Source organism: Mesoplodon mirus, assembly GCF_964341445.2.
Source record: "Mesoplodon mirus genome assembly, chromosome: 19".
NCBI lineage: Eukaryota > Metazoa > Chordata > Mammalia > Artiodactyla > Ziphiidae > Mesoplodon > Mesoplodon mirus.
Window position 1 is genome coordinate 56,946,872 of NC_138995.1, and position 12,123 is coordinate 56,958,994.

Consider the following 12,123-nt stretch of genomic DNA (forward strand, 5'->3'; position numbering starts at 1 on the left):
GCACAGGGAGATCAGCTCCGTGCTTTGTGACCACCTAGAGGGGTGGGATAGGGAGGGTGGGAGGGAGGGAGACGCAAGAGGGAAGAGACATGGGGACATATGTATATGTATAACTGATTGACTTTGTTATAAAGCAGCAACTAACACACCATTGTAAAGCAATTATACTCCAATAAAGATGTTTAAAAAAATTACTGAAGGGCTTCCCTGTGGCGCAGTGGTTGAGAGTCCGCCTGCCGACTGCAGGGGACACGGGTTCGTGCCCCGGTCTGGGAAGATCCCACATGTCACGGAGCGGCTGGGCCCATGAGCCATGGCCGCTGAGCCTGCGCGTCTGGAGCCTGTGCTCCGCAACGGGAGAGGCCACAACAGTGAGAGGCCCGCGTATCGCAAAAAAAAATTACTGAAAACAGAAAAAATGATCAGATGCCAGTGTGAGTTCTGAGTTCTGGGAGGGAGTTTGGGAAACCCTTTTATAGCCTCAGTGACAGCCTGGGTAGGGAGAAGAACCCACCCTGAATTAGGAAGCAGGAGTGTGGGGAATAGGTAGCCAGCATTATGGCCTTGGCCAGGTCATATCACTTCTGGACTGGGGTTATCTTCTCTGGAAAGTGGGCTGGGCTTTTTGAATATGTAATAGTGATGCTGTTGATGAGCATCTGCTATGAGAATATGGTAGGGAACAACCAGACAAGGCCCCCTGCTTCTGTTCCAGTAGAATGTATTGGGTGGGTTAGTCCCTTCATCAGCCTTAAAATTCTGTGATCAGGAGGATGGGGCACCAATCTCTGCTTGGGATTGTTGTGAGGATTAAATGAGAAAGTGCTGTGAAGATTATAAAGTGCTCTTTCTTATTTATCAATATTTTGAGTACCCTCCACCCCCCTGTCTTTGACCTATAACTTAAACAGATTAAAAATGTTTAAAATGTGTATGAAGGTCACTGCCAGCATTTTTACATTAGCCAATCCCCAGTGAGGTTTTCATGCCATATTGTAAGCACATTAACATAGGAAGATTGAATAGAGGCTTTTTGCACCAGTAGGAGTATGAACTAATGATCCCAGGGTTTAGGTAGAGTCAGGCACTTAATTCTTTCCATTATAAGTGAATCCCTTAACAGGATTGGGATATAGATTTGTAATACCATCTTCCCCAACTAAAAATGTATTTGAGGAGAGTACATTTACTTATAAATGTTTCTGAGTTTTTTCTACATTAGGTTTGCTTCAGCCTTTTATTTGAGTTCTGTTTTTTTTCCCCCTAAAGATTTCAGGCTGTCTCTTAAATTCTTTATTTATTTATTTTTGGCTGTGTTGGGTCTTTGTTGCTGTGCGTGGGCTTCTAATTGTGGTGGCTTCTCGTTGCAGAGTGCAGGCTCTAGGCATGCGGGCTTCAGTAGTTGGGGCGCGCGGGCTTAGTTGCTCCGCGGCATGTGGGATCTTCCTGGACCAGGGCTCGAACCCGTGTCCCCTGCATTGGCAGTTGGATTCGTAACCACTGCGCCACCAGGGAAGCCCTGTCTCTTAAATTCTTAAATGCAATTTCATGCTGGTGAAAGCTGCATGTTGGGGAAAATCAAACTTCTCTACGATATGGGGCTTTTGACCATAAATTCAGGAGACAGTTTTTCTTCAAGTGCTTGCATTTTGTGGTTAGGATGAAATTTTTTTTTTTTTTTTTTTTTTTTTTTTGCGGTACGCGAGCCTCTCACTGTTGTGGCCTCTCCCGTTGCAGAGCACAGGCTCCGGACGCGTAGGCTCAGCGGCCGTGGCTCACGGGCCCAGCCGCTCCGTGGCATGTGGGATCTTCCCGGACTGGGGCACAAACCCGTGTCCCCTGCATCGGCAGGCGGACTCTCAACCACTGCACCACCAGGGAAACCCCTAGGATGAAAATTTTAAAGCACAACTCCCTTGTCTTTAAAATTGTCCCAGAACCCTCAAAACAGAGAGCAAATGATGCAATTAGGATGCAATCCATTGCCTGTGGGTTTCAAGGGAAATCATTTTCTACACAATTCGGAAGCTCATGGATAAAGTCAAGATTCCTTTTATATCTGGTGAATTTTGTCAAAAATGACCTGATAAGGTGAGATTCTTAGCGTGAGGTTAGAGTCTTTGAGTGTTAAGCAATGCTGTGAAATTTCTAAGATAGCTCTGATTTATGAATAAAATGTCACTTTTGATTCATTCTTTGAGATGTTTCTCTTCTTTTTTTCCTTGAAACTTTAAATGGAATTGATTTTGTTTACACTATGCTGTTGTTTCTCGCTTTTGGTGAAAGGAAAGACTTCCATCATCCTTTCCTGCTGTCCCCTGTGTTACGTCTTATTCTGCTGTTTGTGAGTTCTTGGGATGGAGATAAAAGATGAATTTTTACCTACCCGCTGATTTTTTAGTTTAGATATTTTAATTCCTTTAAATTTGAGACTGGCTTTCTTTCCATAGAATTTAATTTTATGATTGTCCTTATTGGGGGCCAACCCCCTCAGGATTCATACGAACACAGCTGTCTGATCAGTAAGGAAGATGCTTCTTCCAGAGCCTTGAAAGAGTATTTCTATAAATAGTGGAGTCAGATAATTACTTCTTTTTTTTTTTGGTGACTTTTCAGGTGTACTTGCTGTGTGAGTAGAAATCAATTTTTGCAATGGGTTGAGGGGAAAAAATGAGGTTAAATTCAAGGGCAGAAACTTATAGCATCTTCTCTCTTACATTGTTCGAGAACTGAAGAAAGGTGCAAGTTAGTGTTTTCTCACAATTTAATGCTCAGATGACTGAAGTCATATTAATTCTTAATTGCAAATTACTGAAGTTTAAAGACAACCATTTTCCATCAAGTCTCATTTTGGAAATGGTCTTTGTGGTTAAAACCACGAGAGACATTCTGTTTCTTCTGAGTCTTGGGTGACATCAGTGTGCCCACTGAGGAGACGGCATATTGAATCCTGACCTACTTTCCCTTCCCCAGTGGGTTTAAGAAGCCGTGAGACAAGGTATGTAATAGTACTTTGAGCAACATAAGGTGCACACACATTTTTATGGGGAGTATATTATTAAAGTTCTGCCTCGAGGTAGATAAAAGCCTGTTCCTCTTATAGTGGAGAGCTCTGCTGAAAGAGCAAATGGATTATAGCGATCGTAGCTTCTCTTTTCTCCAGAAAGCTCAAGCTGCACAGCTGTTTTTGTTCATTCAGTCTTTGCAACACTGCAGTGTTGGGGTTAAGCCATGTGCATAGGCTTCAGAAGCAGGCAGCTAGGGCCACACGAAGTTGGGTGATTTAGAATGAGTCACTTGACCTCTCTGAGGCTGTTTTCTCATCTGTAAAATGGGGATTATAATAGTACCTGACTTGGGTTATTGTGAAAAATGAAATGAAATCACATATGTATGTTGTTTATTTGGTACTGTGCCTGGCTCATGAATATTTGCTATTATTACTTGTATGAAAGAGAGATGACTAAATGGGAAAACAACTAGTGTAGGCGTGTGTGTGTATTTAAAGCCAATTCTAGTGCATTTTCTGTTCCATCATTTACGCCACATACTGTGCAGTGGGAAGACTTCATGTTGGCATGGGACTCCTGCGCTGTCCTTTTATTTCTCACCTGGCCCCAAGAAGGCCTTCAGTAAATGTTAAATAAGTGATGAGCCTGAAGCCCCTCACTGTGAAGTGCTGGCTTAATTATCAGAGAAAGGTGTGATCTCCTGTGGTAATTGCTAGATACATTTTTGTATATTCCATTTTGTTGAGAGTTGATTATCTATGAGGCATTCAGTAAATCCCATTTTATCAGGCCTTTTCATTTTCCAGTCTCTGAAAGGAATTTATTGCGCCTAACACTTGGAAAATGTTTATATTGGGTTGTACAGCATGGTTTCCTGTGGTAAGGTTGTTAGAAGTAATAATGGACTAGCTAAAAATGTTAAAGCATTTATCTGTTAGGTTTGTTGGCAGATGAAGTATGAAAATGACAACAGCTGATGGCCCAGTTTCATCAGTCAGCCTGGAAATCAGTGAGAATCAAGCTTCTTTGTGCTCTGGTTGGAGGTTATATCTTCTCTAAGGTTTCCCTTTCATGAAACATTTTTTTGTTAATGGAAAACTGGGTCAGCAGATGATGTGATGAAGGGCCATAGGTGTGGTTTTAATAATTGTTAACCTCCGGAGTTACTGGGTTTTTATTTAGCCTTTTAAAAAATGTACACTCTCTAGCACTTCTTACCCTTATCTAGGTTTAAAATAATACCTGAAATTGAATTTAAGATAAGACTGTCTAAGTGGCCTCTGAGCAGGTTGAAAACACGGACTTTCAGGAGCTGGAGGCTTGCATCTGCTCTGGATTGATTCAGTTCTTCATCCTGCTAAGAAAGGTGAACTGTGTTCTGGGCAGTTTTTTGTAATGGGGTTTTCAGCTAGATGTTTAACAAAAAAATAGAGACCCTCATCAGAAGTAGAGGTTTGAGGGTGGCTTCGGCAAAGAGGAGGCAAAAGTCCCTGCCTCATGTGCCAATTGAACTCCTCCGCCTTCCTTCCCTAGTGGCTGCATTTCAGGACTTGAAAGAGCTTTGGAATCCTTTGTTGAGTGCTTTGGATGAGATTTGTATTCAAGTTGCTTTTTAGAACTAGGCTATTTGCTTGGCCTTCACCCCCAGTCTCTGTGAATCCCACAGCTGTATAACAGACATCAGTCAGACACCAGACATCTAAGAAGTACCTCCTGTGTGTGAGGTTCTGGGGAGACATAGAAGGAAACATAGAAGGATTCTCTCTATTCCCTAGAAACTCAGTAAGTCAAAGAGAGAAGCGATACTGACTTCCTTTAAAAAAAAAAAAAAAAGTACACCTAAATAAATATACAGCTAAACTAGCATTTTAATCTTTTTTTTTTTTTTGCGGTACGCGGGCCTCTCACTGCTGTGGCCTCTCCCGTTGCGGAGCACAGGCTCCGGACGCGCAGGCTCAGCGGCCATGGCTCACGGGCCCAGCCACTCTGGGCATGTGGGATCTTCCCGGACCGGGGCACGAACCCGTGTCCCCTGCATCGGCAGGCGGACTCTCAACCACTGCGCCACCAGGGAAGACCTAGCATTTTAATCTTTAGAACTCAAAAATGACACTGTAATATACCTAGGGAGACATTTTCTAGGATTTCATTTTATGAAATTAAAAAAAATCGGTGGTCTTCCTTCTTTCACCATTTTATGTTTTATTTTTCATTTAGTTGATATTTACTGTTTTTATTTCTTCATTATCTGCTGTTGGATCAGTTATTGTCCAATCGGGAAAGTGGGAACCGCTCTAGATACTTCAAGCAGAGAGGGATGTGTTACAGAGGTGGTGGAAGGGCTGGAGGAGCAAAAGGAGGAAAGGAGGTGTGGGGGGGGGAGCACAAGGGAGAAGGGGGTTCTTAGCCAAAGATCAGAAAGCTGCCTTTGGGCTGGAGCCCAGGAGTCTGCACTCACAGGTGAGCTTGGAGCCATATTGCCACCGTTCAGCAGGAACCCAGAACCCAGTGCTCCGCTGATGCCGCTAGAACCTGCGGTGTGGGTGCAGCTGCCTGCAGTCCTCCACAGTTGCTCGTTGCTGCTGCAGACATAACCAGAAGCAGGAAAAGTGTTGTATCCCTCTTCCTGCCATCCAGTCTCTAGCCTTTGGCAGATTCTTAACAGGAAGCCAGCTAGCAAAGGGGTCTGGGAAATGTAGTTTGCAGGCTTTCAGTTCTGGTGATACAGAGAAGAGTATATTGTCTGTTACCCTTTGTTAGAATATGACTCCAGGAGGGCAAGGATCTTTGTCTCTTTTGTTCGTTGCCGTATCCCCAGTGCCTAGTGTAGTGCCTAGTGTAGTGCCTGGCACAATAGTAGGTAATTTACAAAGGCTTAGTATTTTTTTTGTTGAATGGTTGAATGAGAATAAGTGAATAGGGGCACCCAGAGAACTGAATAAAGGCCACAGTGGTTAGAGTCCAGTGAGAAAGAAGTAGAATGGTGGAGATGAGATCACATAGGGATGTATAAGAATTTGGGGTTTTATTAGAAGGGCAGAGGGAAGCTCTGAGGGGTTGTAAGCAGGAGATCAGCAAGAACAGATCTGTACTTTAAAAAGATAATTTGCTACTCTACAGAGTATGGATTGCAGAGAGCAAGAGTAGGGTGGGAAGGAACACTTGATGCTGTAGGGATGTAGCTTCCCTGGATGCAGATATGTTTTCTTTCTCAGCTGTTGAATTTGAGTGTCTGTTCCAAGGGTAGGGGTTGATTGTTATCAGTCTGATTATAATTGCATGCACTTAGGTTATCATTAGCCCCAAGAGACCTACCTGTCTCCTTGAAGAACATCATTGTCCAGGGATCCTGCTGACGGAAGAAAGCTGTCAAGACAGCTTGGCTGTTATATGCCATTTAACTAGTTTGTGTCTGTGTGTGCCTCCCCTCCCCTCCCTCCCCTCTCCTCTCCTCTCCTCCCCTCCCCTCCCCTCCCCTCCCCTCTGTGAGATTTAATGACCTAGTTAGGGAGAAAGTCCAGGCCTCTTGGCTACTCTCCAAGTGTTCTTCCACTAAAATGTTGATATTACCTTTCTCAGAATTCTTCTGAATCATTTGCAGGCACTGTAAGTGGTTTTTTAAACTTTGATTTTGCCACTTTAAAGACTGTTTGTACTAGTACTTTTCGCTGTAGGAATTTGAGTTGCTTTGGTTACTTGAGGAAGGCCTTTTCACTTGCCTTTGCTGTTTTATATATATATATATATATATATATATATATATATATATATGAATTTATTTTATTTTTGTCTGCGTTGGGTCTTCCTTGCTGTGAGCGGGCTTTCTCTAGTTGCGGCGAGTGGGGACTACTCTTCGTTGCGGTGCACCGGCTTCTCATTGCAGTGGCTTCTCTTGTTGCGGAGCACAGGCTCTAGGCACATGGGCTTCAGTAGTGGTGGCCTGCAGGTTCTAGAGCGCAGGCTCAGTAGTTGTGGTGCACGGGCTTAGTTGCTCCGTGGCATGTGGGATCTTCCCGGACCAGGGCTCGAACCCATGTCCCCTGCATTGGTAGGCGGATTCTTAACCACTGTGCCAACAGGGAAACCCCGACTTTGCTTTTTAAAACGGAGTTGAGTAGCCTGTGATAGGTAGGAATGTTTCTGCCTCCTGACGTGTTAGTTGGCAAAGTAGTAGAGGCAGCCCTTAATAAAGGTCACTTTGGAAGAATATTATTTAGGTACTTAGCATTCTTGGCATTCTTGTGGAATGATACAGGTTTATGGCCTTTTTATTAAGTTCTTAAAATCGAATGGTCTTTAATTAGAAACAAGCACATATAAAACTTTGTGACTCCAGACAACACTGGTTTTACTGTATTAGATTGTAGAGTGTGGTTTGCGCCTGTAGGAATATGGGTTTTGGAGGAGGAATCAAGAAGGGGTGTGAAAAGGCTGTATCAAACACATTCTAGCCCTGTCCAGGCCATTGGTGTACTGAAGCCTTAACTGTGTGGAATGTGGACATACAGCTTTCAAGCTCAATTGCCTTTTGATTGCTCCTGACTAGGCTTTTAGTTCTCATGATTCAACTGGTTGAGTTGAGCTTTTGTTAGATAGTCAATATGGAAAATGGAGTTCAGTAGCTTAAGTTTTTTAACTCATGTAATTATAAGACTTGGCAAGCCATGGTTACATAGATTTTAATCGTCATCTTTGAAATGGTCTGCTCTAATGTTTTAAATAAGACAGTGGAGGAATATATACATTCAAGGACTGACAAGTTATTACAACCACCCCCGCCCGCCCCCCATCCAAAAAAAAAAAAACAGTGAGAGAAATCCCACCATACCGTATATGTATTGTGTAAGATTCTTCACTGGGCAAAAAGGCTCAGGTAAGTGTATATCATCTCTTCATCCAAGTGTAACTCAGGATGTCCTTAATGAGGAAGACCTGAAGGGCTGGTGTGTTTGACAGAGCATTTTGGTATAGACACGTTATATAAGTTTACAGGATGACACCTGTGCTGTTTAGGGGAGTTGATAGCCAGAGGGATCATCCTGTATGGACACCAAAATTAAGCCCCTGACAGGCTCTCTTAAACACAGTGGGTTTTCTGAGCAGAAAGGTGAAATAGCAGTTGGATTGCAGGAGCAAGTGAGTGGTCTGAGGAGTTGGGAAGATACGTGCAGAAAGTGAAGGAGCTTGGGTGAGTCACCTCTCTTTGTTACCAAACCCTCTCTCCCTTCTGCAGACTATAGTAGTCACGTTAGCCATGTTAGAGAAGCTTTCATTTAAGCATAGCTGATGTTCTAGGTAGTTAAAGTCAGTCTGCTGACAAGGTTTTAAAATGGTGGTATATTTTTCTATTCCGTTCTTTCTAGTGTGAGTTAGAAATCAGTAGCTATTTCTTGTACACCGATTTTAAGACTTTTCCAAAAGAAAGTAGCTGTGATATGTTCCCAGGGCCATGTGTAACCTGGGGAGTGGGAGGTGAGGTCAATGAGGGAAACAGTCATTGGGTTTATGTTGGGATGAAACAGTGTGAGCGTTCTGTGCACAGGTAACTGAGAAAGGTATGTTGTTACCTAATGTAAGTATATTTTTGATAATTTGAATTCAGAGACATTGTTTTCTGAATAGCAGCCAAATACATGAGGTCAAGGTGATTTCCTCTTGTAGGTAGGACAGCTGTCATGGAAGAGTAGGTTGAACCTGTTTTCCTTCTTAAGTATGAGGGCTGAAGTAGTGGTAAGAGATGACTCATTAGTTTTCATGAAAATTACTGGCCGAGGACTTTCAAGGAATGGTGGTTGATAAGGAGGAACTAGTTACTATTCTGGTCTGTTATCTAAGGGAAAATCATGAAGCTAGCATTTTATAGAAAATGCCATTTATTAAATTCCTTATATGACTACAAGTGTTTTCTTAGTTATTTTTGGACTCCTCACCAGGACATGTTACTTTTATAGTTTGAAATTTATCTTGAAGTAATGGGTAGTAGATAGGTGCTATATGGAACATACAGCAGAAGCTCATGAAAGTATACATATGATGAGGGACAGAGGTTGTTTTTGTCCCCTTCCTGATCATTTTGATTCTCGGATTTCATTAACCTTATCGTCTCTGCCACCACCCATGGCAGAGAGTGGTGTGTAGAAACAGCCCTGGGGTGGGGTGGAGTGGGGAGAGGCGGGAGAGGCCCTAGCACAGGTCTGATGGCAGCTTCTGTGACTTCCCTTTTCCTCTTCAGCTTCCTCATCTGTTACCTGAAGGAGTTGGCTGGCAGCTCTCCACAACTCTGCATTCAAGGGGCTTTCATTTGGAGAGACAACAGATTGGTTCATCTAGAAGTCTTTTTAGTTGTTAATCCCAGGAAGAATCTTAGGAATTTTTTTTTTGGCCAGTTTTCTTCAGATTTTGCTTCTTATTTATCTGCCCTTTCCCCTTGGCCGACTCCCTTGACAGTGAGACACAGGGTCATCGGTTTAAGTATGGGAAGGAAATTATGGCCTTGAGCACAGTCAGAAAGAATCTGGCTCTCAGGCACTTCCTGTGAGCCACCACTAAATTACAAAGACTGAGCCCTGACAAGGCTTTTCAAAGGGGCATCTTACACCACCACTGTGTCAGCGTTTCCGTCATAAGCAGTTGTTTTTCATGGTGCTTATTATGACCAGGTTTGAAGTGGCCTTTACACAGAAAGCATTTACCCAGTAGGGTGAGGGTAAAATAGCAGAGAGAGATATGGAGGGAGGGGGAGAGTACAAAGATTGCTTTCAGAATTCCCTCTTTCAGCCCAGAGTGACTATGCCATTCTTGCTCAGAATCCTGGGAGTTCCTCGGAGGATGAAGTCTAGACTCTCCTTATTGTGACAGGGCCCACCGCAAAACAGGTTTGCCCCCGACCTCTCCCACCATACATACCTTATGCTTGCCGTTCCAGTTCTCTGGCCAGGAGAGCATGTTAGAGCAGGAGGACAGGCCTGGGGGACTGGGGAGGTGTTTGACCTGGGCCTGTCAGACGGGGCACCATCCCTTACTAGCCGAGTTGTTTCCCTTCTCTCTGTCTAGGTAGTCACTAATCTGCATAAGTTTCCTGAATGAGAAGAGAAGGGAGCCTTTGGGGGACAGACAGGAGACTCTTTTTGACTCGTCTCTTGGCAAAATCTTGGGAATTAGACCACCAAATGTCTGTTTATTAAATTGGTTTTTGAACCATGAAGTTTTTTGAGCTTTTTAAAAAACTACAGAAGTTGAAAAAAATTTTTTCTTTATATGTGGAATCCCAACATATAAAATAGATCAAATTGAGTTGCTCTGTTTTAAGGCCGGAAGGTCTGGTGTTCCACCTGTTCAGCCTTCTCCATAGCCCTGAAGATCTGCCAGTTACATCCGGGGCCCTCCAGGGCACTGCTCCTTAACTGTTCTTCTCATTGGTACGTGAGGATTAGAGTCACCTGTTTGACAGGACCCCAGGCAGAGGCCTAGTATACAAGGAAGAGAATGTATCCCAGTGGTTGAGAGAGGCGTGTGTTCAAATCCCAGCTCTACTTCCTAGCTATGTGAACCTGTGTTTCTTCATTTCTCTGAATTGTATCCTTTTTTAAAAACTGTAGAGAAAAGTGTGTAAAGCATGTACAGTCTGAACAATTATGAAGTGAATACCCTACCCGTGTAACCAACCCAGGTCAAGAAATAGAACAGAAGCTCTGCTCGTATCCTTTTTCTATCATACCTCCTTTCCTAGCCTCAAAGTAGGAACCTGAAATATGCTTTTCAGATAGTGAGGTGATAAATATTTGAGTAAGAAATATTTTTCATAACACGTTTTTGTTAATAGTGCCTACGCGTAACATCTCATTCAGAAAATCCATTTTGTGTTAAATGTATTAATTCATAAATCCATCACCTCTAGAAGATAGGGATAAACACCTCAATTTAGCAGATTTTCAAATATGATGAATTGAGCCTAAGGCGTGATTTTGTGCTAATTCCAGGCTCCTTCCCATGTTCTGTCTTGTAACTGTTCATTTTCCATTTCTCTCAGACCTCTGCTTTTAACTTTATTTGAAGCAAGGCAAGTATATAAGTAAGTGTGGAGGGTAGAAAATGGAAAGGAGAAATATAAGTATCAGTTTACTAGTGTGAGTCCTAAATAAGTTCTTTAATCTGTGAATTCAAATTGTTCCCTACTAAGATTTGCTGGATTTAGAAGTTGTTCTGTTATGCTTCTCTGTGACCATTGTTCTTGTCTTCAGTCCAGGTGAATTAAATAAAATAAGACCAACCGTTCTTTAAAAAGTTCATACATGTGGCATAATTTTTATTACTAGCAGTAGTCTGCTTTAGGACTGGCAATTTATAGAATAATGCAAATGAGTAGTGAGGAATAATTAGAGATAATGGGCTGAAATCCTCATGTCATCTTAGACTGCCACCAGGGGAACAGAATAGTAAGGCTTACTGTTGGACTTGAAAACAAGCCGACCTATTTTTCCCAATTGACAGAAATGCCTGTTTCTTCCTCTGCAAGACACATTTGGCTGGACGGTACCTCCACTCTTGTATATTCAGATAAATTTTTTTGGAGAATGTTCTTTCAAAAAAACTTTTTTTTTTCTACTGAACTTTTTAAAAAACTTGAATAGATCAGAAGTGCTCAGAAGCAACGGCTGAGATAATTTTATAGGTTTTCTTTACCATTTCAAAAATCAATGTAAAATTGGCCCGAATACCAGGAAATTCAGAGGTAAGATGTGGCTGTGGGGTTTTTTTGTTTGTTTGTTTTTAAACATCTTTATTCGATTATAATTGCTTTACAGTGGTGTGTTAGTTTCTGCTTTATAACAGAGTGAATCAGCTATACATATATGTGGCTGTGTTTTTGTATCTTGGTTTGGTAAGAATCTTAGCTCACTGTATTAATTGTAGATAGGCTGTGATACCAAGGTGGATTCGAGTAATTTCAGTTTCCAGTTGGCCTTGGTGTTACATTTCCTTTGGCGTGGAATATTTTTGCGGGTTATCAGAAATTGTATGTTGTTGCTATTGTTCTTAATATAGGTAACCCAGAGAAATTGTGCTGCATCAGTGAGAAAGATTTCTCAGCCTTCACTTTTGTCTTTGTTTA

The 12,123-nt window shown here is 42.3% G+C and overlaps 1 protein-coding gene across 4 annotated transcripts in view; it reads left to right on the forward strand.

Moving 5' to 3' along the window:
• The window catches only part of ARHGAP35 (Rho GTPase activating protein 35), a 122,661-nt gene that overhangs the window by 22,507 nt on the left and 88,031 nt on the right, over window positions 1-12,123 (forward strand). Inside the window, exon 1 of one of the 4 annotated variants that reach the window (XM_082606267.1) lies at window positions 1,815-2,091. The exons of the other annotated variants lie outside the window; for them this stretch is intronic. The gene's annotated coding sequence lies outside the window, so the exon portion shown is untranslated. Of the gene's footprint in view, window positions 1-1,814; window positions 2,092-12,123 lie in introns of those variants that run through there. 4 annotated transcript variants of the gene reach the window in all.